Here is a 6,205-nt window from a genome sequence, read left to right as displayed (position 1 = left end):
GGGCTCGGGCTGGCGGCTCCTCCCCGAGGAGGCTGGGCGAGGCCAGGCCGCGCCCGCCCCTTTCCCTGCCCAGGACGCATCTGTGCGGCATCCCGTCCTCCTCGGTCGCTGGAGCAGAGCTGGCAGCCCGGGTGGCGCCTCCGTTGCAAACCGCCCCAATTCACAGTGGGTAGCCGTGTTTTTGTTTTTTGTTTTAAAAAATTATTAAATTTTTATAACCTAAAAAGAAAATTAACAGTTAATTTTTAAATTATTAATTTTTTAAATTATTAATTTTTTATAACCTAAAAAGAAAATTAACAGGTAATTTTTTTAATTATTAATTTTTTAAATTATTAAATTTTTATAACCTAAAAAGAAAATTAACAGTTATTGTAACAGAAAAAAAAGAATAAACAAAAATATCCAGGAGTATCTATACATACTCATTAATACATTTTTAAGTATACAGTTGTTAAATCTCATAAGATACCCCCTTGCCCTCCACCCACCACCTAATGTGACCCTTCACCTGACTTCCGCAGAAGTGTCTTGACAGTTTTAAACATTTGTTACTGATAAAATGTAAAGATGTTGGAAAAAAGACTAATTTCTATAACTCATTAACTTAGTAAAATCCATTTTTACCAGTTTATCCCAGTGGGTAGCCGTGTTGAGGGCAGCAGGAAAAGAGGAAGACCCAACAAGAGGTGGATGGACTCAATAAAGGAAGCCACAGACTTCAATTTGCAAGATCTGAGCAAGGCGGTCAAAGATAGGACATTTTGGAGGACTTTCATTCATAGGGTCGCCATGAGTCGGAAGCGACTTGGCGGCACTTAACACACACACAGCCGTGTTAGTCTGTCTGCCCCAACGTCTTTCTGCCCCAATGTCTTTCAAGCTGCTTTTTATCCCGAGGATGCCGATCCGGGCTTTGGCGTATGCATTGACAGCTGCTGACAAGCACCGAGGTCTGTGGTGCAAATGCAGCTGCAATTGACTTCTCCAGGGCCAGAAGTAGATTATAGCGGGGCATGTACGATTTTGATCCGCTCTGCTCTGGTTAGACCTCAGCTAGAGTACTGTGTTCAGTTTGGGGCACCGCAGTTTAAGAAAGATGTAGGCAAGCTGGAACATATCTAGAGGAGGGCGACAAAGATGGTGAGGGGTCTGGAGACCAAGTCCTATGAGGAAAGGTTGAAGGAGCTGGGTATGTTTAGCCTGAAGAGAAGACTGAGGGGATATGATAACCATTTTCAAGTACTTGAAGGGCTGTCATATAGAGGAGGGTGTTTTCTGTTGCTCAAGGTCGGACCAGAACCAACGGGTTGAAATTAAATCAAAAGTTTCCGTCTAGACATTAGGAAGAATTTTCTAACAGAGCGGTTCCTCAGTGGAACAGGCTTCCTCGGGAGGTGGTAAGTGCTCCTTCCCTGGAGGTTTTTAAGAAGAGGTTAGATGGCCATCTGTCAGCAATGCTGATTCTGTGACCTTAGGCAGATGATGAGAGGGAGGGCATCTTGACCATCTTCTGGTCACTAGGGGTGTGGAGGGGGGAGGTAGTTGTGAATTTCCTGCATTGTGCAGGGGGTTGGACTTGATGGCCCTGGTGGTCCCTTCCAACTCTATGATTCTATGATCCCATTAGCTTGTGGGAAGAATAGAAGAGTTTAAAGACCGCGCACAGAACAGATTTGCATTACTGTGTTCAAGTGAAAGTGAACCAGAAGAACCATATGTCAAAACCAGATATATTATAAAGGAAGAATGCCCAAAAAACTATTCCTGTAGCCAAAAGAAATGGAAAATCTCAATAAATGGTTAAAATTGCTAAAGACAGAGGAAAAGTAAAAGGCGACAAATAGAATCAAAACGTCTAAATACTGCATGCCAGCAACAGGCACAGAGAGAACTGTTACAATAACCAGTGTAAAGAAAAAATAAATAAAAAAGGAAGAACAGTAGATCTGTTCTACTAGATCCAAGAAATCAAAGGGAAATTTAAAGCACAGTTAGGCATGCTGAAAGATTAACACAGAAATACATTAACTAAACAGGACAAAAGAAAAGATGGAAAGATTACAATGAATAACTATACAAAAGAGACAAAAGGTTGACATAGTCCTTCCAAGAAGCTTCTTTTGAAGAAGAACCTCAGTTTTAGAAAGTGAAGCTGCACTGAGAGCAATTGGGAAAAACAAATCACTAGGAGTGAATAGGATATCAATAGAGCTATTCCAAGCCACACAAATGGAATTCATCAGTGACAGAAACAGAATGTCATCAAATACGGAAAACAAAACAATGGCCCACAGACCGGAATCAGTCAATTTACATTCCAATTTAAAAAAAGATGTTAAAGACTACAGCAACTCTCAGACTATTGCATTAATTTCTCACAGTGCCGGATTTACTTATAAGCTAAACAAGCTATAGCTTAGGACCCCACTCTCTTGGGGCCCCCCAAAAAATTTAAAGGGAAAAAAAAGATGTACATTTCCAAAATATAAGATAAAAAACAAATAAAATAAAACCTACATACAGCAAGTGTTTTGTGCTGTGTAGGCTCCTATGATGTAAGTAATGGGCCCCGCCTGCTAGCCTGCTCCCTAAAATATCAATGGTTTGCTCATTTCTATATATAGGGTACCTACATTCTGCATGGACTGGTTGCATGGCAACATGTAGCATGGAGCTGCAGACTGCAGTGCAGCACAGTTGAATGTAGGTCAAGCTGTTGTACCTGTTATCTAATATTAAAGGGCCCCATTACCTTCAATAGCTTAGGGACTCATCAAACCTAAATGCAGCCCTGATTTCGCACATGAGTAAAGTGATGCTCAAAATCATACAACAAAGGCTGTTACCACATATTGAACAAGAAATGCCAGATGTTCAAGCTGGATTCAGAAAAGCAAGAGGCACTAGAGATCATATTTCAAATGTATGTTGGTTACTGGAGCATAAGAGAGAATTTCAGAAGAAAACCAGTTTCTGTTTCATAGATTACAGTAAAGTTTTTGACTGTGAACCATGAAAAGCGATGGTTTTAAAATAAATCGATACGCCGCCGCATCTGATTGTTTTGATGCACATTCTGTACTCTATTCTGAACAAGAGGCTACTTTTAGGACAGAATATGGAGAAACGCAATGGTTTCCAATTGGCAAATATGTCAGACAAGGATGTATTTGATCTCCCAATCTGTATGCAGAACATATCACAAGGAAAGCTGGATTAGATTTAGATGAAGGTGGAGTGGAAATTTGTGGAAGGAACATTAACAATTTGAGATCCAGTATGCAGATGCCACCACATTACTGGCACAAAATAGTGAGGACTTGAACCGACGAGATTAAGAGTCACTGGAAAAGACAATAATGTTAGGGAAAGTTGGAGGCAGCAGGAAAAGAGGAAGGCCCAATATGAGAGTTTGACTCGTCAAAGGAAGCCACAGCCCACAGTTTCCAAGACCTGAGACAGGCTGTTAACGATAGGACATTTTGGAGGACATTAATTCATAGGTCGAAAGTGTTTAACACACACATCTCATTGTGAGTGTGACAATAATTGTGGGTGAACACAGCAAAGGAATATTGTCAAAGGCTTTCATGGTCAGAGTTCATTGGTTCTTGTAGGTTATCCGGGCTGTGTAACCGTGGTCTTGGAATTTTCTTTCCTGACGTTTCGCCAGCAGCTGTGGCAGGCATCTTCATAGTAGTAACACTGAAGGACAGTGTCTCTCAGTGTCAAGTGTGACACTGAGAGACACTGTCCTTCAGTGTTACTACTCTGAAGATGCCTGCCACAGTTGCTGGCGAAACGTCAGGAAAGAAAATTCCAAGACCACGGTTACACAGCCCGGATAACCTACAAGAACCAACAGCAAAGGAAATTCATATATTTTTATTATTACATTTATTGAAGAGTATGTGCAGTGCTATTATTTCAGCATGTTTTTTAATAGGTATTCCATGGCTTGTGGCTTTGCTCTGAAGCAACTCAGCCACTTTTTTGCAAGGAGGGGATTACTCTTGTTCATTGCACTGAAAATTACATGTCAAATCCTGTTCTTGTATTTCAACCTTGAAGCTTACTAAGTGAGGAAAAGACTTACACATTTTAAGAAGCAATCTCTAGTCCACAAACACTAGAATAAATGTTACTCTTTATGGTGACCTAAGGCATGCTTGCTTTGTATTGCATGTGTACTACTTCAGTGTCATATGTAAAAGCTTCAATGTAAAGGTGTAGTTACATGATTTTATACACATATAATTATTACAAGGAAATAAATCCTTGTAGTTTTTATTAATTGTATACAAACATGGTGAAAAATACTGTATATTTTTAACCTTCCCCTCCAACAGTGATTTGTTTCCTTAGTCTGCTAATTCGAGACTTTGCTTAGTCACACTATACTCATGACAAACACACTTAAGCTATTTACAGTGCAATCCTAAACAGTGTTAGACCCATCTAATCTCATTGATTTAAACAGAAGTATGTCACTCGGTTTAAAATTTAATTACTACTGCCACTCTCTTCTAGCACTAAGTGAGGGATTAGGAGAGAAATAGGTTGATGTTTGGTTTAAACGTTAAAGATAGAAAGACTGAGATGCCCACTTCAATGCAAAAGTTGCCACTTCAAAGATAAATGTAAAGCAATTTTCTGTGCTAAGGCTGGATCTAGCTGTGATGTAGAGAAATGCATCATTTCGACAAATGGAGGTGGAAATGCAAATACAAAATTAGTACTTTCAGGATGGATGGATGAGATCTCTAATCCTACCACATTTATCACAGCTGTTTTTCTCTAGTCTTACGTCCAATGAGTGAAACAGGTGGGGTAGGGTTTGTATGGTTTCCCAGTGGCAGCTGGTAACACGCCAGGGCAAGAGGGCTTTTTCACGTGGCAGGTATCCCTGCAGTTTCCCAGCCCCAGTCCCCTGGAAGCAGCCACCCCTTCTCCTGAGCCATCAGGGCTTTCCCAGTTGTTTTAAAAAATCAGCACTAGAAAAAGATTGTATTGATATACTATTGTAACAATAGGTGTGACAGGCTCTGTTCCCAGGTTTCATTTAAAAAGTTTTTAGCCCCTTCCGCTGCAAGGACAGACCTTTCTCTAGATACTTAGCTTTCTTTAATGAAAGCTGAAGATTCAGATAACCTATTACACCTGTTGTTACAACAGCATCTTGATATGATCTTCTAGTGCTGATTTTTTTTTTTTTTAAAAAGAAGCCCCTTCTAGCAGGGGGAAGGGAAATGGCTGCCATGTGCGTGGGGAAATCCAATTTTCCTACTCACACAGCAGCCACCCCAGCTTAACTGTGATCTTTCTCAAAATGTCAGAGCACGTTTGAGAAAGATGAAGGAAACCCCAGGAGGTACATGAATGCACCATGATGCTGTAGAGAAGAAGGAAAAACCGCTTCTCAACAGCATTGATCCTGGGGCAGATGACCCATTTAGAAATGGCCAGTTTAAATGACCTGGGGCACCTGCGAAGGAGGGCAAATGGCAGCTGAAATTGTCCTTTCAGAAGCCACATTAACGTTTTGAGGAAAATAGAGAAAAAAGCTTCACTAGGCTCAATGTGAGCTAGTTCTATGCTACAAAGAATAGCCACACACGCATGAAACCAAATTCTACAGAGCAGCAAGAATAGCAATAAATGCACTAACTGGGAAAAATATAGCATTTTGCTACATATCAAACACTGACATCTAAAAGCTTGGAAAATGCAATCTTCTTGCAGTTTTATGGCAAGATAATAGAGGTGTAAGAATGAGATACTGCTAATAATTATAGCACATGGAAGAAACTGTTCATAAAGAGTTCAATTTCAAACAACCTAGGAATGGGTTCATATCATGTGGCAATAGGAATGGGTTCATATCATGATGCCTTTAGGACCTCTAGAACCATCTGAAAGCTGCTCATTAAGAAGCTGCATTTGACAAGAAATGTAATCATTAAATGTGGCTATCAACATAAATGTGGCTATCAACATCTAATGAGGCTATCTATTACTTTTTCAGAGACTCTAGGAGGTTAGCCATTATTTTTTCATGCACATAATATGTGATCTTTTAAATAGTTCCCCCCCTTCGAAATAAAAAAGATTCAGTCATTATTTTGTAAAGCTATATATTTATAACTTTACAGCTAAAGCAAAATGTTCACAAATGATACAAAAAGGCTTAAGACAGTAAAAC

The sequence above is a fragment of the Euleptes europaea genome, chromosome 1 (assembly GCF_029931775.1).
Source record: "Euleptes europaea isolate rEulEur1 chromosome 1, rEulEur1.hap1, whole genome shotgun sequence".
NCBI lineage: Eukaryota > Metazoa > Chordata > Lepidosauria > Squamata > Sphaerodactylidae > Euleptes > Euleptes europaea.
Note: the sequence above shows the minus strand (reverse complement) of the source record.